The sequence below is a fragment of the Coptis chinensis genome, chromosome 4, assembly GCF_015680905.1.
Source record: "Coptis chinensis isolate HL-2020 chromosome 4, ASM1568090v1, whole genome shotgun sequence".
Classification (NCBI taxonomy): Eukaryota; Viridiplantae; Streptophyta; class Magnoliopsida; order Ranunculales; family Ranunculaceae; genus Coptis; species Coptis chinensis.
In genome coordinates this window covers 13,643,102-13,664,760 of record NC_141459.1, presented here as the reverse complement: position 1 = coordinate 13,664,760, position 21,659 = coordinate 13,643,102, and the positions used below count along the sequence as shown (strand labels likewise).

General features: G+C 33.5%; 2 long non-coding RNA genes and 1 pseudogene across 3 annotated transcripts; 2 read left to right on the top strand and 1 right to left on the bottom strand.

The window, feature by feature from the left end:
- Nucleotides 1-754: 754 nt before the first annotated feature.
- On the top strand, nt 755-2,164 carry LOC147502015 (transcription factor bHLH94 pseudogene; annotated as a pseudogene). Its single transcript, XR_015219920.1, has 3 exons — nt 755-1,214; nt 1,388-1,777; nt 1,890-2,164. The product of XR_015219920.1 is annotated as a transcription factor bHLH94 pseudogene (transcript).
- Nucleotides 2,165-5,796: 3,632 nt separating this feature from the next.
- Nucleotides 5,797-7,501, top strand: LOC147502014 (uncharacterized). The gene is made up of 2 exons (XR_015219919.1): nt 5,797-6,084; nt 7,116-7,501. It is a non-coding gene; the product is annotated as an uncharacterized LOC147502014 (long non-coding RNA).
- Nucleotides 7,502-13,308: 5,807 nt separating this feature from the next.
- On the bottom strand, nt 13,309-15,582 carry LOC147502013 (uncharacterized). Its single transcript, XR_015219918.1, has 3 exons — nt 15,163-15,582; nt 13,934-14,032; nt 13,309-13,675 (listed from the first exon to the last, which is right to left on the bottom strand). It is a non-coding gene; the product is annotated as an uncharacterized LOC147502013 (long non-coding RNA).
- Nucleotides 15,583-21,659: the final 6,077 nt, after the last annotated feature.

Below are 21,659 nucleotides of genomic sequence, written 5' to 3'. Positions count from 1 at the left end.
GTGTTTTGAACACCGCGTCGTACATTGGGTTCAACACCAAAACAAACACCAAATTTCAGTCGATTTGGTGTTTGGTTTGATATTTTTTTTGTTTGATATTCAATAGGTCTCACCGTTAAATATGAAAAACACCAAATTTTCAAGAATTTAGTGTTTGGATATACTCTCACTCCATCTCCATTGGACTTGCTCTGAGAAGGAAAGAAATAAATAAAAGTAAAACATGTGATATATTTTTCGTTATTAAAAAGAAATATTCGAAAAACTTATTGGCAGTGTCTGAAAAGTTGGATATCTCGTATCATCGTTACGTAGTATGTACTCAGCATTTCCTCTGCGAAATGTTGCACATATGGTATCTAGCTACAGATTTATTTATTTTTTCCTTGATATGATGATTAGGAATAAATAATGCAATAGAAGACAGTAGAGACAAAATATATAAGTCTCAATACTCAAGAGTACCACACGTGTAACTAGCTGCAGTTTTTCTTATTCTGATTTAAGGCCTTTAAAGCTGGACTACTCCATCGTGGAAGACCAAAAGGCAACTTTAGCTTTCAGGTTTTGAGATAGATTAAGCTTGTATGAGTTTCTAGATCTAGTTATTAGAAGCAAAAAGGGGGAGTTCTCAGTTTCACATTCTTTTTCTTGAACAAGTAAGAAACTTCAATAGCCTCCATAAGTTCAGTTTGTATTTATTGTTGTATACACATGTGTGTAGATAGAGAGAGAGAGATAGAAGAGAAAAAGGATCAAAGAAAGGGAAAAGGAAATGGCATTAGAAGCTGCTATTTTTCCTAATGACCTTTTCACTTATGGTTACAAAGATTTATTTTCTTTGGGTTATGATTTTGGTCTAAAAGAAGAAGAAGGTGGGTTTATGCAACTTCTTGAAAAGAGTATAGATCAAAATCTTTTTGGATAATCAAGCTTTCCAATGTCCATTTCCCTTGGTACAGAATGTGAATGATTGTGCTACAAATTCATCTGAAGGCACTTGCAACACTTCTCTTCTTACTGAAGCTCCAGCAACTACTAGTACTAGTACTAATTCACGACGAAAGCGACGAAGAACTAAAATCAATAAGAACAAAGAAGAGGTTGAGACCCAAAGAATGACCCACATTGTCGTCGAACGCAATAGGCGAAAGCAGATGAATGAGTACCTTGCTGTTCTTCGGTCTTTAATGCCAGCTTCTTATGTTCAAAGGGTATGTTCCCTCTTTCTCTTACTCTCATTAATTCTAGCCAAATTTTAAGGTAGTATTAAATGCCATTTTATGCTCTTGTAATAAATAAGTATTCTTTTTACAAAGGGTTATTCAAAAGAAAATACTCCAAAAAAAGTACTTATATAGTTATATGTTTGTTCCATTGTATATAGAGTGATCAAGCATCTATCATAGGTGGAGCAATTAATTTTGTGAAGGAGCTTGAACAATTTCTTCAATCACTTGAGGCACAAAAGCAAATTAAGGAACAATCCGACGTCGCGCCCTTTGCCGATTTCTTTGCATTTCCGCAATACTCTTCATCTTCTAGTCAAACTAGTACTTCAAATGCAACAAAGGAAGCAGTTGCCGAAAACCGTTCATCAGTTGCCGACATTGAAGTAACAATGGTGGAAAGTCATGCCAACCTCAAAATACTTACAAAGAAAAGACCCAAGCAGATTTTGAAAATGGTAGTTGGATTTCAAAGCCTTCGCCTTACAATACTCCACTTAAATGTTACAACACTTGAAGAAACTGTTCTATACTCATTCAGTGTGAAGGTTAGTTAAAACAGTTACATATGTTTATATGCTTTCAGTTGCAATTAATAGCACTCTCTTTAATGCTGTTGTCACTTATGTTTTGTTTTCATTTTTTTTTTGTGGATAAAAGGTTGAAGATGAATGCAAACTAAAATCAGTGGATGAAATTGCATCTGCAGTTCATCAAATGCTGCAGAGGAATCAAGAAGAATCTACACTGAGTTGAAAAATTCTAATCCATTCACCCTTCAAATATGTGGTATATCTGTTCCTTATCTACTTATCTGAATGGGTGTAACCATGGTTCAATTTGTGCTGTTGTGTGGAATGTGTACAATTAAGGTTTTGAAGAAAAGTATATATGAGCAATCTCTCACATCTAATCGATGGGTCATTTTGTTTTGATCTTTTGTTTTTACGGTGTAGGAAATCCATGATGATGTTTGCATTCTAGGCAACAATATTTGTGGCCCCATTAACTTAGTCAATCTGAACCATCCAGCCTATGCGTTTTCAGTGATATTAATTTCGATTAATTTGGTCAAATTGCTTGATCATAAAGTGTACGGTATGTGGTCTATTATGACCTATTCAGGTCCCAAACAGTTGACCCACTAATGAGAAGATCTGGCCTCATGATTCAGTGGGGTCCATTCTATGTAAAAGTTGTTCTTTAGGACAATTATCTCTTGAGATTCTCAGCTGTAAATTATTTGCCCTAGAAATTCTGACATGATTGTGTATTCTCTGCTCATGCCAGTTATGTAGCTATCAGACTTCCTGTCATCTTTTTTCCGGAATTCGATATAATTAGTCAATTGACTTCATGGGCTCTAGAAACCGTAGATGAGAATGAGATCACGAAATGTTGAAAACTTCCTAAAACAAGAGTCCGGCTATGTAATAACCAGTTACTAAAACCAGTAACCGTTGCAATATGTAAGCCGCGTGTCCCTCTCACTTAACCCCATTAAATTAACTTTTCCGTCTCTTCTTTTTTTGTCATTATTATTATTATTATTATTATTATTATTATTATTTTTTAACAAAATAATAATAATAATAATAAGAGTTAATAATAATAAAAAAAAAAACTTAAAAGCACGAGCAATACCAAAACCCCTATAAAGATATTCTCTGCCAACTGAAAATAATTGTTATTCTTTGTTCTCTCAAAATTCAACAATAGTTTTTTTTGGTCTTCAAATCCAATGTTGTTGAGATTATTTCACTCCAATTTCTAGGTGTGTCAAGTTTATGGAAAAATTGACAATTTAACATAGTATTAGAACATTTAGTTTCTAAGAGATCTTGAGTTTACTCCTACCAGATAAAGATGTCCAGTCTTTCATTCTGTGTATTTTCAGTATGTCCCGTTGAGAAAGAGTGTTGACCCCAAATATTAGGTGTAGGTGTGTCTCTTCTATTTCTCTCCCGAGCCTCATCTCATATTAATAGAATTGATCATTCACATAAATTCGAGTTTATAGAAAAATTGACAATTTAACATGGTATTATAGTCTCTAGTTTATAAGAGATTTTGAGTTCAACTCCTACTAGGTGAAGATGTCCAGTTATTTATTTTTCCAAATATTAGGTGTGGGTGTGTGGTTCCACCTATGTCTCCCCAAGACTCTCATAATCTATATATAGAAATTATTCTTCACGTAAGTTCGAGCTTATAGAGAAATTGACAATTTAACATAGTATTAGTCTATTAGAGTCACTGATTTATGAGAAGTCCTGGATTCAAGTCTTGCCAAGTGAAAGTTGCATAAAAATTAAAAAAAAAATACCCAGATTCCATCCCAATTTCTAGGTGTGTCCCACCTGACCATTCACATAAAATCAAACTTATAGAAAAATTGACAATTTAACAAATGTTGATTCCTAACTTTCCAATGTTCAGTTCATTTAATAACAAATTAAAGATCTGTAGTAAACACCGAGCTATTGTCATATATAGGAGGTGTTTTCATTTTATATATTATATCAAAATGAAGATGTCTCTTAGCCAAATTACATGTTTTCATCACTATATTATAATTTATTTATTTTGATAAGAATAAAAAATAAAAAAAAATGCTTCAAAATGAGAATGACCCATCCATATATTAACTTGTAAACACAAACATCATAACTTGAAAGATAGTTGTATATTCTCATCATATTGTAATTAGTTACAACTACCAGGCGATAAATATAGTTTAAATACAAGCGGCAGTAATATAGATATTTGCTTCTTGCAAAGTCTACCTTTGTCTTCAGGATTTTCTATACACATACATCCAATGTTGAATCTTCTAAATTCCCCCTACAAAAATGATATATGACCTCCTCCAAAGGGTACTCTTGGCCCACCATAACTCCATAAGCCATTAAGTAAGTTCAGTGCTCGCTCGAAGCTAATGTTTTGACATGTAATCATAGTAACAAAGTGGTGTTTTGGTATTGGCAGGGTTCGTGGTTTTTAGTTGCCTTTTAAGTTTCATTTATTGTTTTTTTTCTTTTAGTTTTTGTTAAAAATAAAAAAGAAAAATAAAAACATGAAAAAAGGAGAGACGGAAAAGTTAATGGGATTAAGTGTGGGACACGCCGGTTTATATATTGCCTAACGGTTTCAATAACCGGTTACTACATAGCCGGACTCCTAAAACAATAATACGAAATAACTAAAATGATGCAAAACATGTATGATTATCTATCGATTTTTCAGAGTTGGAATTTTGCGTATCAGGGTTTATTCAACAGTTGTGTACATTTCTCCAAGAGACCCACAGTAATATGAGGTCGAGAATTTGACACTTGTTAGTGTGGCCGAGGAGAATTAACACTAAGAGTTTTAACTAAATCTGAAGGACGTCGCCGTAAATTATTTAATATGAGTTTTAACACTAAGAGTTTTAATATGAGGTTGAGAATTAACACTTGTTAGATGATAGGCTTCAGGCATGATTCCTCAATCTGAAGGACGTCGCCGTAAATTATTTTCGGACTGGTGATGTTAGCCTTCAGGTCAGTCGGCCAGGCATAACACAGGAAACAAATCTTCATAGCGGCAGCTCTTGTGCAATGTGGATGCCATAAGACTATTTATTTTTGTAAGTCTGTCTTGGGGCATGAAAATGAACTTACAAAATAAGAGAAGAAACAAAAAATAAAAAAATTGCAAATATGGCTGCAACAATAATCTAAAGCGTGACCGCTAAAGATCAAGAAGAAGGGGAGATCTAAAGTATGACAGCTAAAGATCAAGAAAAAGGTGTGTGTAGGGGGGGGGGGGAGGGGATGGGGATTGTCTCTTAAAGCATTATATTGAGCTTCTTTTGTGACTTCAACAAAGTAGGATCATAGTAACAAATTTGGAATTCGGGGTTAATTCGGCAAGGGTGAAATTGTTAATTTGTACAAATTTGTTAAAAAAATAAAAAATAATTAAAACATAAAATAATATGTAGTGTGGGATTGTGCAGTTACTTTAAGCATAAATCAAATTTAAAATTTACAAATATATATGTAAAGCCTTGTTATATTTTACGATATCTTACAAATATTTGCAATTCAAAAAATAAAATATTAAAATAAATGAAGAGAGTTATCCATCATAAAAAAATCGAAAAAAAAATCACTAAAAATTGGTAAATATAAAAAATTAAGAAATTTTTACCGTTTTTAATGTTTATTCATTTAGAAATTTGGTACCTAGTCAATTTGGAGATTTTTTATGTTTTTTTGAAAAAATTGGAAATTTTTGTGACTATAAATAGAATTACATGCAGTTTCAGCTTGACGACGATCATCATCTACCATGCGTAAGGACGAGTTGTTGTTTCATCACCACAATGAGAAGGACCTGATAGATGTATCGATATTTATCTATCGCAATCTTGTTGGCACCATTTTTCCGTTTTCAAGATCTGTACGTATATTCAATATCCCAGCTTAACTGGGCAATATGCCGAAATTTTAAATGACGACATTTTCAATGGTATATGTTTCCGAACTTTGGTTACAAGTTATGATCTGAAGAAAATGTCTATACAGAGAACCAAGTGGGAAATACAGATATTGATTGTGCAGATCAACGCCAGGCTCCAGCTCATGGAAGTCAAATTATAGGAGTACAGTATCTCATCTCCTGAATATTAACAAAATAATATGCATCGTTGCAAGTTAGGAACAAAAGATGGGCAGGGGCGGATGGCCCATTTTTACAGCTAAAGGAGGTTTGATCCGTGTTCGTCATTGTCCGACATATATCTTCCCTTGGGATTGATTATCCACAAAAGCTATGAGCAAATTATACACACACGAAATGACGAAAGGTGAATCTATAGTAAGAAATTATAATTATGACCTAATTGATTAAAAGTTAACTGTGTATTTATTATTTCCATGCTGTTAATCGTCTGTTAGGTGTTTTGCAATGTACGATTTATTGTTCTACAGTATCATTGCTTCACAGTACTTTCAAATTGTATCTGTGCACCATTCATCATTGTAACCAATATGGCTAATTCCCACACTCTGTTCAGCAAAAATCTTAATGTGCTCTAATCCTGATACTAGCACACTCTGACTACGACCAAGTGAATATTAAATATTAGAGTTACTAACATTTTTATTAGGGCTATTGAGAACAAATTTTTGTCTCAGTTTAGAAAACGCGCTTGAACATATTGAAGCTCGACATGGCTTTGCTCGTCTTTATTTTTTTTCTTTTAATTCGATCAGGATCTTGCATATTTCAATATATGCGCCATTGAGCCGACCTTGAACAGATTTTGAGGCTCGTCCCTAGTAAGGATGGGCTTTTAATGTTTGAAAAATATTTGCGGGGGCAAATTGCTGATTATAACTATGGCAATGAACTTGTTTTTGTACCCGTTTACGGTTTACCTATCAAATTGTCTTAAATGGGAATCTTGAGATTGGTTCAAACTTCAAACCCCAACTCCACTCTTGAAAGGTGGGTCTAAATCGAGTGATCTTAGTTCGAACTTTATCCTCAAGATAGTTGTATTTCCAGAAAATACATCTTCTGTAGGCAGTGTCAATAAGTTTTGCTTGTGCCAAGGCGAGATGAGATTCCCCACCTGCAAAAGTTTGCACGAGAGGTCCACAACCTACCTACCTATGAAAAGTGAAGTACATGGCAAAGCTGCTTTGAACAGCTATAGCGTAACGTCCCTTGTACCAAAATTATACTTTTAAGAACTACAGTATAGACCGCCATTACAGATTACAGGTTCATAGTAAATGTGTTGCATACTTTTTATTTTTTGGTAGAAGCTTTGCACACTTTTATAATTGTCTGATTTGCTTTGATTTGTTATTAAATCTGCATATACTGCAGGTAAAAAAATGCAATCACTCGTGTAGACGAGTGAGTCCAAAAGATGGGCTACGCGTCATTCAGATGGAGGTGATTTAGGCAGGCTTGCTGATGCAATCTCCGTGGTAAAAGTAGATTCCCTCCGCGGACTTTTTACGCATATGATTGCAAGAAGGAAAAGAAAGGTTTTGTAAATTTTAATTTATTTTTTCTTAAAGTTTCTTTAGGGTGAATGGATTGAAGAGTTGAAAAGCCAAAAAGTGAATAACACAAGATAAAACACCTGTTAGAGATCTATAGAAAGTCATTTCAATTGTCATATTCTCTGCTTGGTTCCCAAGGTACATGAATTTTGATTCTCCACCTTCAACAGAAGGAATGGACTCATGGACGCTCTTTTTTTGGAACTCAGATTTTTTTATCATAAAATTATCTAATGGAACTTGGAAAGTAAACAAAAGAGGGTTTTGGTGCCATGAGAAAAGCTATTTCACCTTTGGCATTTCCTTCACATACATGCATGGTCGAAAGGTGAGATGAAAGTGGGGTCAAAGGTCTAAACCTGAGGCAACGCAGGTAAACGAAAAAACACAGCCTTGAAAATCTTAATGTGGTCAGGTATCTGGAATTTAGCTTTTTTGTTTTATGTATTTGTTTGCTTTCTAGGGAAGATGATCTTGTAGTTGTATATAATTGAAGAATTCGAGATTTCTTGCTGACAAATGATTCAGATGTGCATGTTAGGGGCTACTCTTAACTTCTTAAGGGTTTAGTAGGTAATAGGACATGCATGAATTATTAAGGGAAGGGAACAACAACGTAACAAACTATACTCCACATCATTTTCCCATAGAAAATCTGGAAGGCCAAGCAAATTAACTTTCGCGAATTCTGGTACCAATTTTCTCAAATTATTGTAGATCTACATTTCTAAATTTATACCAAGGTCGTGCTTGTTTTTGCTTCATTCAGTGTTCAGAACACTTCTAATAAACACGATTATTTGTGTTTGTTTTTCAACTGGCTCGTAATCAGTTCAGAGGTTAACGGTCAAACAACTTAAATTCAGACACATTCAGGTGTTAAGAGAGGCTCCTTCAAATTTCAGAGGCATTGAAGTTAGGAGTTAGGAGAGTGGTGTTCAAGAACCACTCACCCTCTCAAAGGGATTGAGAAAGAAAAAGAGCCCAACGTTGTAGTTTAGAGGTTTTCAACATAAATCCTAAATTGGACACAAAAAATTTCCATGCTAAGAGCATTTTTAAGAGAGACACTATCCTAGCATCAAACACCAAAATTTCAATAATTTGGTGTTTTTTCATTTTTATGAGAGACACATGTTGATGAAAACACCAAAGCAAATACCAAATTGGCCAAAATTTGGTGTTTGCTTTGGTACTGTATCAAATCTCTCTTGCGGTTTTAGAAAAATCGCGCGGTTTTTCTAAAACTGCATAGGCTTGGGTTAGAGTGTGAGCTTCAATGACGCGGTTTTGTCAAAACCGCGCGGTAACACCGCGTGCTCTAAATGAAAAACGGGCAAAAAATGACTATATTTTTCTTTCACTATAAATTGAAGCACTCATTGCACACAATAGGTTTTACACTTACTTCTATTATCCACTCTCTACTCTCTACTCTAAACCAAAATGACTAGTGAAGAGCCAAAAACAAAACCTAGAGAGGCTTCATGGATACAAGAAGAAAGTATTGCTCTAACCAATAGTCAAGATGGTGTAGTAGGAAATGAGCAAATATCAAACAAATTTTGGAATAAGATTCTAAATGCATTTCATGCAAATCTAGCAAAAGTGACCGAACGCAACTTCACGGGCATGAAACACCGTTGGACTCTCATTTAAGCTAATATCAACAAGTTCAATGCTATTTTTTCTAAGATTCAAGCATCTCCTCCAAGTGGTTATACTGACAATATGATTGTAAGTATTATTTACTTTATATTTGTTATTTTGATTCACAAATACATTTTTTAATTCTAATTTAGTTTTTTCTTAATTTGTAGGTTGAGGAAGTAATAACTGCATATGGGATGCAGAATGGGGTTTAGAAGTGAATGCAATGCTATAATATGGTGAAAGACTCACCCAAATGGATAAGGCTACAATTGATAAATAAATTGCGACCCACCAAAAAGTTGAAGTCAAATAGTGGGGAAGGAAGTTCATCAGTTCCAATATAAATTGCGACAACTCAACCAATAGATTATGATCCACACCAAGTTGATGCATGTGCTTGAGGATAGACTTATTGGAAAGAAAGAAGAAAAGAGAAGAAGGCAAAAAGATAAAGAAGAAGGTGATTCTAAAGTGGAGGAATCCGCTAAGAAACTTGATGATTTTCTTGTGGAACTTTCTAAAACCACCAAAAGAAGGCGATGGATTAGAAGCTCCAAATCAAAAAAGAGAAACTTCAATTGAAGAAAAGTTATACCGAGTTCGAGAAGATGAAAATGATGTTAAAATACTAGGAAGAAAATTAGAAGGATTACCCGAAGATGGCATAAAATTTGGCAACTCAAAAGGCAGAAATTTTACAAAAATGAAGAATCAAGTTGCCAATATCATTTGGTAGTAGTCAAAGTAGTGCATAGTCTAAATGATTTACTTCCTACTTATGTCTTTTAATTTATGACATACTTTAATTTGAGTTTGTATTTTGATTTTAATTAAAATGTACTTTAATTAAATATTTTCTTTTAATTTGAGTTACCTTAATTTAAAGTTGATACTTTTTATCATTCTAAAAAAATTCGGAGAGTCTACTTTGTATTTTCAAAATTATCTTTTCATAAAACCACAAATACATAAAAATAAACTTAGAACACAAATGCATAGAAATTGAAACGATAAATAAATACAAAGTTCAAATGAAATCCAAATAGAAATGGAAATCAACGTTGACCACGCCTACTCCACTAATGCTCGACCAAGTCATTATTATTCAATCTATCATGAACAACTTGTGAATGGACCCTCTCGACGTCAGATGCCCAACGAGATAGAACAAAGTGGCGTTCATCTTCGGATGCACCTTCTCTACTTGGCATTTCATAATCCGGAATATACTGCGGGATATCCATTTCGCGTTCATCTTTCACAATCATATTATGTAAAATGATGCAAGCCTTCATAACAGTAGCCATGGTCTCCAAATACTATAACATGCACGGATTCGCTAAAATAGCCCAACATGACTGCAATATACCAAACGCCCGCTTTATGTCTTTTCTAACAGCTTCTTGCTTCTTTGCAAAATATTTGTCTTGTGCAACAGTCGGCTTAGAAATTGTTTGAATTAAGGTGACATAATTATGATATATACAGTTAGCCAAGTAATAGACCATATCATAATGATGCCTATTCATAGTGTAGTTACAAGGAATAACTTCATCATTGACTATATCATTAAATATTGGTGAGCGGTCAAGCACATTAAGATCATTGTGAGAACCCGCAATTCCAAAAAAAACATGCCAAATCCACGTGTCACGAGAAGCAACCGCCTCTAGAATCACTGTTATTTTATGCACATGGCTAGTGTGAGACCCTTACCATGCGGTTGGGCAATTCTTCCACTACCAATATATGCAATCAATGTTTCCTAGCATTCCAGGCCATCCTCGTTCCTCAGACTCTTCAACCAAACGCTGAATATCTGCAGCATTTGGTTTGCGCAAGTATTCACCTCCAAAAATTCTAATAATTCCATCACAGAAATAACTCATGCTTTCATGAACAGTTGGCTCAGCAACATGTAACATGTCATCTACTAGATTAGCTAGAGACCCATAAACAAGTATTCGTATAGCAACAATTACTTTGATTTTTGGGTGAATCTCAAACTTATCCGCATTATTAATTTTTTGTTGAAAATATGGTACATGATGGTTAAGATGATTGAAAATACGAATAAACAATGACTCACCTATACGAAATCGGCGTCGAAAGCTGTGGTCAGTGAATATAGAATTTGTGTCGAAGTAGTTAGCATTTACACGAGTCAGTGTTGTCTCGTACTGACGATTCTTGCATTTTCTTCCTTTCTTCGAACCACCATGTGGTTTATAAGAAGACTCCGCTTCTTGCTAACGCAATAAACCTAGACGATGTCGAACCAAAGATAGAGCAATAGCCACTAATTTTTTACGAGTTTTAATTGCAGTGTTATCATTTGAAGAGTTTGAGCTCGATGAAGAAGAAGATGAATGATCCATTGAAAAATCGTCAAGAGTTTTTTTTTTTTTTTTTGCTAAGGAGATGAGTTTAAGATTAGAGGGAACATGAAAAATGAAGAGAGACATGCAGGAAACACGGGTTAAAAGATGATAGCACGCGGTGTTCGACACATCGCGCGGTTTCTGGAAAACCGCATGGGCTTGGGCTTCTGTGGTGGGCGTCTATGGCGCGGTTTTGAAAAAGCAATGTGGACTATATGGCGCGGTTTATCCAAAACTGCGACATTTAATATCAACTTTTTGATATCGCTCTTGAAGTTGGTTGGTGTAAGTGTGGTTAAAATTTTTGGTGTTTTTTTTGGTTTCTCTCATAAAGATGTTTAATGGAGTCGTGGGTGTTTTCTATAGTTCTTAACTAGATTTTGGACCCGGGCGTACGCTCGGGATCTATTAAATATTTTGTGTGCTGAAAAGGCTTTACAAAATGTCTCACACAAATTTTCGAATTAGAATATATTTTTATTAAAAATAAATATAAATACGTTAATGACCAATGATTATGGTGCATAAGTACTTGGAAACTAAGGGATCAAATTGAGGTAGCCTCTTCACTTTGTGGTTTAGGATATTAATCCGTAATTTTCAAATAGAATTATCTTAAACTCTATCTAGCTTGTATAATAGTTTTCTTAGATTTATGGTGATTTAGCGGCAAATTTTGAATAAAAAATATTTTTATTGAAAATAAACCCGAAATAACGTTAATGAGCAACGATTATAGTGCATAAGTACTTGGAAACTAAGGGATCAAATTGAGATAGCCTCTTCACATTGTGGTTTAGAATACTAATCCGTAATTTTGAAATAAAATTATCTTAAACTCGATCTAGCTTGTATAATAGTTTTATTAGATTTATGGTGATTTAGCGGTAAATCATCACCGTTCGCTTACGTAATGTGTACAAATCACTTAAAACAGATTGATTGTTTCCATATCCTCAAAGAATACACTACTCCCACTTGAAAAGATTTTTCACATGAACGTGTCCTACGAACGGGTGTCATTATATTAAATTATTCTAAAAAATATTAGCAACTATGCATAGCTATGAGATATGAAAATTATACTAATTACTCATTTAAATTTCTTGACCACTCTCTATAAAAAGGAAGCACTAAGCCTTGATAAAACTCATCGAATTCTTTTTATTGTTAGGTTTAATAATAGAAGTTTGATTGAAGCTTTGTGAGAATGCTCAATATGACGAAAATAATATTGAAGCTACTTGAATAGCAAGACATTCCCAATTACAATAAAATAATTATAATAAACACTATTTAAAATGCAAAACTATATTTGTTGAGACATTTATTTTCCCTACATATGATACAAATATGTTTTAGGATTATTAGTTCAATGCATTTGCATCAAGTTTTTTATTTTCCATTAATTATTCTTTGAGATTAGTTTAATGTAGTACGTTGCATCCAGTTTCCAATTTCTCATTAATTATTCTTTGAGGTTAGTTCAATGCAATTGCATCAAGTTTCCAATTTTCAGTTAATTATTATTTGAGGTTAGTTTAGTGCCACTACTACAGAAAAGCTCATATACCACTGTTATTTACAGTGGTAAAAAGCCTTTAGCCACTGTTTTCATACCGTGGTAACAACCACCGTGACAAATACTTCTAACAAAACCGTGGGGAAAAGTACCTCTTATATACCACGGTTTTAAGTAAAACAGTGGTATTAGGATTTACAAACCGTGGTTAATAGTCCGAAAAGTTTGGTCTTATATTTACAAACCGTGGGAAATAGTGATAATATATACGACGGTTGGACACAAACCGTAGGTTATATAAACTAATTATACCTCGGTTCTTATCAAACCGTGGTGTATAGTCATTACAAACCGTGGGTTATATAAATTGCTTATACCTCAGTTCTTATCAAACCGTGGTTTATAGTTTTTTTTTTTTTTTTTTTTTTTTTTTTTTTTTTTTTTTTTTTTTTTTTTAAACCCCTAATTATTTGATTCTAATTATATTCATTCAACCTGCAACCTGCCCATTTTCACCATATATATCCACACTAGATTTAAAAACACATTGCTCAAATAAACAATTCATAGTGCAACACAAACAAAATAAATAAATTTACACATCCAACACAAAGACATTGAATTGCTAACACAATTTGAAAACAATCCCTTCCCAATCGAAAATCCAAATTATAATCAATACAAATATATTATAAAAAACCTCCAAACCAACTTATTCTATTTTGTTTTGTATTCGAAATAACTTCACCAAGAACATCCTCCTCTATGTTGGCATTCTCGTCCCAAGAACATTCAGCCAAGATTAAACAAAATTTGGTCACCCTACAAAAGAAATAGTCGTGATTAAAAATAAAATAAAAAAGTACTCATTCAAGGATCAAAACAATTAAAATCGGTGGCATATATTCATTCAAGGAATTTACCCCCCCTGTGGACTCTTTAACAAGCAAGCTTACAAAAAAAAAATGCAGCATTTGGCACCTTTCTAACAGACGAAGGTAAGTGAATGCATGATATAAATAAATATGCTACAAGTACATAGAGCTCGGATAATATAAGCATAAAGAACCCGGATAATACCTTACTTAAATAGCAGTGATGATCGTCAGATTGGAGAGCATGCAATTCTTTTTTTTTCTTTTGGTCTTCTTGCTTTTCCCCCTTCATCGAATTGATACTCTACATAACACACCCAACAACAACAAAATGATCTATCGAGCTAGGAAAGTGTCACGCCCCAAATCTCAAACAACTATATACCTAAGATACATGACTTTTTCTGAAAAAATTTAGCGAGAATCTCCTCTGTATTTTCAACATTTCATAAATAAAAATCTGTCATAACCTGAAAATTTAAGCAATATACTTCTCATTGATTAACCCGGCTACTTAACCGTCTCGACCAATGCGAGCAGATTAAGTAACCGGGTTTGCAAAATGAGATCATCTGCGACTTAAATAATGCCAAAGTACTTGAATGTCTCGACTAATGCCAGATCATCTAAGCACTTCGTACAAAATCATTATCGAAAACACAAGTTAAATATATACATCCAAGTCCCATAACTATCAAAAAGTTTACATCCTTAACAAATAGTACTTACTATAAAATTTTCTAAATGAGATACGAAAGACGTTCAAAGATAATAGCTACGGACCTTAGTCACCTTTTAATACTTTTAACCAACAAACTCTTGTAAAACCTTTCAGCAAAGAGTGAAACCCAATATATGACAAGATTAAAATAAGAAGAATTAGATGCACCAATTCATTCAAAGCTTTCTTTTCCACTTTCTTCTTCTGTGTTCTTGCTGCCCACTCCTACCTTTTCATGTAATTATATTGAGGTGGATGAGTGTACCCTCGAAATTGTGAGAGGGAGACCAAGGAAGAGAACCCCTCCAATTACCACCACGAGAGAGAGTTCGTGTCCTCCCTTTCCAAAGCACTCCCTCCCCCCTTTTTCCCGTGGATTCTATTGCACCCTAAATCCACCTTAGGCCCATTACTGGAAGTAATGGCCCAACTCATTCTTAAGCCCAAAAACGTGGGGTTTTACAGAAAGAACTTGCCAATGTGAAAAGATTAATTTACCAAACTATTATAGAAGGTTTTAAAATACTTTAGAAACAAAAACACCACTTCTACAAACCTAGGACTATCCAAAAAACAATTCTCGTGCATCAAAATGTACTAGCAAGCCATGGACCCAACATAACACTAAAAAGCAAGGGAACATTAATCTAGATCTATTTGGTCTCATTCTAGATGAACATGCAATGTAAGTAATAAATAGATTCGTCGAGTACCTGAAGCTTCGTGAGGAGATTGATCTGAACTATTTTTCATTTGGAACCGATGGTTTTGAAACTTCACGAGCTTTATCAACTTCCATTAATTAGTTCTTGTGGAGCTCCAAGATTGGGATTGAACTCCTGAACTTGTATTCCAAGATAGATTGTTTACAGTCTTAAGTGTATGCCAGATTCTCATAAATTTAAAAACAACATACGAAGCTCTTAGATGCATTTGGTAGTCTCTTCTGCTGAATATAAAAGAAAGGACAGAATTAAATAATATGAAGAGAAGTCGTGGTCCAAAGAAGCAAGAACAAGATATTGTATACAAGAAGTTGCACTCACAAGATTTGCTATCGCAACTGTATGCAATGTATGCATGGGTTAAGAAAATATATTAAGCACCCCCCCCCCCCCCTAAGCTCAGTTAAGTAGTTTAATTTGCAGATGGAAGCTAAAACAAACCTGCTCTATTAGCAACAATATATCTTAAAAAGAAAGCACAACGGTGCCAAGACTATAAAAAATTGATCTTTGCCGAGCTCATCACAACATACTTGACCAGAAAAATGCCCTTTGAAAAACATAAGACCTGTAAAAAACTTACATAGCAAACAAAGGGCTCACTGCCGTGATCAGCTAATCTTTTTTTTACCTTGTCCTCCATCCGGGCATGAATCGGATGCTCTGCCTGTGGTAGGCATTAGCAAGTCACTAATAGAAATTGCCCAATGAGAAGACTAGTATAGCCACCGGCCTCTTCTTTAACTTAACCAATTATATATGAAAATCATAAAAGAGAGTGATCCATGGTACAATCTTATTAATAAGGAATTGCAAGAGAAAAAGTATGTACCGAGTGTTCTCATAGTCATGAGTGGCGATAACAATAATAAATTCCAATTATCACGAAACCTCACATGCATCACTTAAATACACCAAAAGTTCCTATTCAAATAGCTAAGAGAAAACACTAACCGGGGATTACATTATACCCTAACCGACTACTAATTACTTCAAGTATCCTTCATCTCTATCCAAGTTGCCATCTGCACCACAAAATTAAATACAAGAAAGGCCTTAATGATTTATAACAAGGCAAGTCACAACATATAACCAAGAAAAACACGACAACGAAAAGAGTTATGTAATACCCTACGTGTACTCTTGAGATTCAATTCCTATAGGCTTAGTATCCCGTCTTTCGAGAGCCTATAAATTCAATTCCCATAGGCTTAGTATAAAGTAATAGATTATTTCCAGGGGGTTAAGTGCGTGGTCATTTCTTAGTATAAAATCTCACTTAAAAGTAACTGCATGGTGGGGAAAACTAAGTTATTTGTAGTTTAATGCTTGGAAAGTTGCAGTAAAGTTTAGAATGAGTTTGCATAATTTCACAATGAGACTTCAAAACAAACTGTCCATAGCCTATAGTCTATCGATTTCTTTTAAAAAAAATAAAATAAAATTCCCCCAAATGAAAGGTAATGCTGCAAATGCAATTAATTAATTGAATCAAAAACACATTCAGAATTCTAGCTACCATACACAACATTTCAACAAACCAAAATAAGGAAGAATATATATTTCCCTTGTTGACAAAAATAATCTCATCCATGTACAAGCAAAGTACATTTCTGTAAATGAAGGATGACTGCATGGAAACTAAGAAGTCCTAATTAGGTGCTCACACCTTGCCATCCCACTTGCTGCTCCCTTCACAAGGCACTAACTAAATAATAAAAAAGTGGTCTCACAATATATGCCTCCAACCCAATAGCATCCCAAAGTCTTGAAATTCCAGCCACCTAAAAGCTGAATTTCCCACTGCCAATTCAAAGAGATGCTCCCTAACATTAAGGATGATCTTTTGCAAGTCTCTTTCCTCAAGTTAGAACATCCCACCATTCTTATCCTTCCACAAAGCCCAAAACAATCACTTTCCTGATGTGTTCCACTAACCATTTCAACTTGGGGGGCAACTGGGTGAGCATTAAGATTGTTCCCTAAACCTCCAAATACATACGAATTATACTACCATTGTAGAAGTACTCACACCACTACCGCACCCCGCACACGTGATCTGAATGTCAAACCGGAAGAAGGGATAGCCAAACTGAATGTGGGTGCGTGGATCAGTGAGTGGCAAATGGAGCTGGGATTGTTGGTACAATCGGCTAAGAAATGATGTAATTGTCTTGCTTTTTCTTCGGTAGCAGCAACAAAGAGTCATTGCATCGATAGTTTGAGTGCTCTCAAGGAGTCAATTAAATGGACTTGAGAGGGCAAGATCATAAGAAGAGAGAAGAAGAGATGTGAGTAGTGGCAATGGGAACCAATTCTAAGCCATCCACAAGTGGGCGGGTTTAACCCTCCTTGCGGTAATACTCGCCGTTGGGACTAACACAAAACAAGAACCAATTTTTTTTTATCAAAATTCTTTGCTTGGAGAAGAAAATCAAACTTTTAGAAAACCTTACTAACATCAAAACTAATTATATTACAGCCAAAATCAGGAGAGAAATAGAGAAAAAAAAAAAAATACCTCATAGTCTAAATTGGGGAGAGATGAACAAACTTACTACTTGAAACCTTTGTACAAATCCCTAGTTGAAAAGAGAGGCCGATAGAAGTTAAGACTTGAGAAAGAGTTCGGAAGTTGAAAAGACTCGTTTAAAGCGTGGAGACAGATTTTTCGGGTTTTGTTGGATTGCTTTACCCACGGTAGGTCTATTTTTGGTAAAAGCATTAGCCACCTTTCTATAGAAACGGTGGGGGTATATTAATGTGAGAAAACAAATTAGGAATTTTGGGTTGGACCGTGGTATATGGCATATTATATCCCACTGTATTACTAGCCCAGTGGTATTTGATTGTATTAAAATTAGAAAAGCCTTATTTACCGTGGTTATTGACTATTAGCCACCGTTATTGTGAAAACAGTGGTATATACCATTTGGTATACCGTGGCTAATGTGCATTTCTGTAGTAGTGGCAATTGCATCTACTTATTTATGATTTCCAGTTAGTTGTCTATTATGGTTAATTCAGTACAGTTGCATCAAGTTTTCAATGTTTCGTTAATTAGTCTTTGAGATTAGTTCATTGCATTTGCATCTAGGTTCCAATCTCCCGTTAATTACTCTTTGAGGTTAGTTCAATCTGCATCAAGTTTCTGATTTCCCGTTAATTGCTTTTCTAGGTTAGTTTGATTGTTTATAATTTGTTTGCATACATGTAAGAGTCTGTTTTTATAAACTTACTTTCGTTTTAAGTTCCTAATTACTCGTAATTACTAATGTGAGAAGGCTAAAAAAGTGGACATTTATGTTTTGAGGTCAGTGCGATGCAGTTACATCCGACTTCCGATTTCTAGTTAATTATTTTTTTAGATTATTTCAATTCATTTGCATCAAATTTCTGATTTCCCGTTAGTTAATTTCTGATTTTAGTTTAATGCAGTTGCATCCAGTTTTTGATTTTCCGTTAATTATTTTTTGAGGTTAATTCAATGCAGTTGCATCCAATTTTCGATTTTATGTTAATTGTTCTTTAAGGTTAGTTTAATGCATTTGTATCAAGTTTTTGATTTCTCGTTGATTATTTTTTGAGGTTAGTTCAATGCAGTTACATCAAATTTATAATTTATCGTTAATTATTTATTTAGGTTAGTTCAGTGCAGTTTCATCCATTTTTCAATGTTTCATTAATTAGTCTTTGAGATTAGTTCATTGCATTTAGATCTAGTTTCCGATTTTCTGTTAATAACTCTTTAAGGTTAGTCTAATACATCTGCATCTAGTTTATAATTATTTATGCTTTGAGGTTAGTTCGATACAATTATATCCGGTTTCTGATTTCCCGCTAACTATTCTTTAAAGTTATTTCAATGCATTTGCATTTAGTTTCCGATTTCTCACCAATTATTCTATGAGGTTAGTTCAATGCAATTGCATTCGGTTTTTTATTTTATGTTAATTATTTTTTGAGTTAAGTTCAATGCATTTGCATCCAGTTTTCGGTTTCCCATTAATTATTATTTGAGGTTTGTTTGATGTATTTGCATACCGTTTCCGATTTTCCGTTAAATATTTTTCAAAGATTTGCATCCAATTTATAATTTTTCGTTAGTTATTCTCTGTCATTAGTTTAATGCAATTTGCATAAAGTTTCCGATTTCCCATTAATTACTCATTGAGCTCAGTTATGTATTTGAATCTAGTTTTCGATTTTCTTATAATTATCCAATGTGGTGTGTAATACAAACTTCTACTGATCCATCTGTAGTGTCGTCCTTGCAAACTTGACATAAAAAATAAATTATGCTTAATTTACTATGTGGGATCATCGAAGATTATCCAGTTCCCGATTTCTCGTTAATTATTATTTAAATTATGCATGACTCATTATGTGAAATATTCAAAGATTATCTACGAACGGGTGTTGTTATATTAATTACTCAGAAAAATATTTGCAAACATGTAAAACTATTATATATTGATATAATATTAATCACTCAACCAAATTTTTTATAACGTGAAAATCTCACTCTCCATTAAAAAAAACATAACTCGCCTTTGATAAAACCCTTCAACTTCATTTTGTTGTTTAATAATAGAAGTTTGATTGAAGTTTTATGAGATTGCCTAATAAGAAGAAGTTCATATATATTGAAGCTACTCGAATAGCAAAGAGTTCTCAATCATACGGAAAGACATAATATAAACATCATTTTAAATGCAAAACTATACTTATCGAAATATTCCCATAACATATAACCCAACTATATTTTGAGGTTAGTTCAATGCATTTGCATACTGAGTTTGATTTTCCGTTATTTATATTTTGAGGTTAGTTCAATGCGATTGCATCCAATTTTCTATTCCGTTATTTATTTTTTGAGATCGGTTCAATGCGGTTGCATCCAGGTTCGATTCCTCGTTAATTATTCTTTTCGGTTAGTTCAATACATTTGCATCCAATTTCATTAATTGTTCTTTGAGGTCAGTTCAATGCATTTGCATCTAGTTTCGATTTTTTAGTTAATTATTCTGTGAGATTAGTTTAATGCATTTGCATCCAGTTTCCAATTTTTCGTTTATTATTTGATAAAGTTGCATTTGCATATAGTTTCTGATTTCCTGTTAATTATTGTTTGAGGTTAGTTCAATGAATTTGTAACCAGTTTCCGATTTCCCGTTAATTATTTCTTGAGGTTTTGCATCCAGTGTATTTTTTGAGATTAGTTCAATGCAATTGCATCCGGTTTCCGATTTATCGTTAATTATTTTTTAAGATTAGTTCCACGCATTTGCATTATGTTTCCAATTTATAATTATTTTTTCTTTGCGGTTAGTTTAATGCAGTTGCATCTAGTTTCCGATTTCTTGTTAATTTAATCTTTGAGGGTTAGCTCAATGCATTTGGATCCAGTTTCCGATTTTCCAACAATTATTTTTTGATGTTAGTTTGATGTATTTGCATCCAAGTTTTGATTTTCCATTAATTATTATTTGAGGTTAGTTTAATGCAGTTGTATCTATATTTCGATTTTCTATTAATTACTTTTTAAAATTTGTTTAATGATTGCATTTGCATTCAGTTTCCGATTTTCCGTTAAATATTATTTGAGATACATTTGCATCCAGTTTTCGGTTCCCCATTAATTGTTTTTTGACGTTAGTTTTATTCAGTATTATACATATTTTAAAATATTTGTCATTATTGTTTTGCCGTTATTATTGTTATTATTTTTATTTTCTATTATATATTTTGTGATGTTATTTTTTTGTATAATTGTTTTAACTATGTTTTGATGATGTGTTAAGGATATATTTGAAATAAGTTAGTGCTTTACCATTAACACTAAAATTGTATGATTTGTAATAGGGAATTAGTTTTTACAAATCACCTATTTTTTAGCAATTTTTTTTATTTGATCAAATATATAAGAATTGGAACACTAAAAGTGTTTGATTCGTAATAGGAAATTATTTTCTACAAATCATTTATTTTTTAGCAATTTTTTTTTATTTGATCAAATATATAAGAATTGGAAATACACTAAAACTCTCAAAATATAAGAATTAGAAATACACTTAAACTCTCCAAAGAGGTTCCATGTATGTGTAATTTATTAGAAGATACTATCTTTCATATTGCCACATAGGATAGAGAAAATGTTAACTCTCATATTAGAGTGCCACATAGGAGAGAGAAAATCCTCTTTTAAAGGTCTCTGCTTTAGTATATAGATAGTATACAAGTGCTCTATATCAGAATGAGTTCAACAAAGTAAAAGATTGGCTGATTTGATACTATAACTTTTTAAAAGTCGTGTCCTATTCCTTTTAACTTTAGCTGCATGTATTTTTCTCGTTTGGAGTAAAAGGGGTGCTTCATCTCTAGCTCTGTCTAGCGTAAGTAGAAGAACATACCATTGAAATAAACAAAGCCTAGAAAAAGTCAAAAACATATGTTTCTTTCCTGGAAATTTGGTAAACAAATGT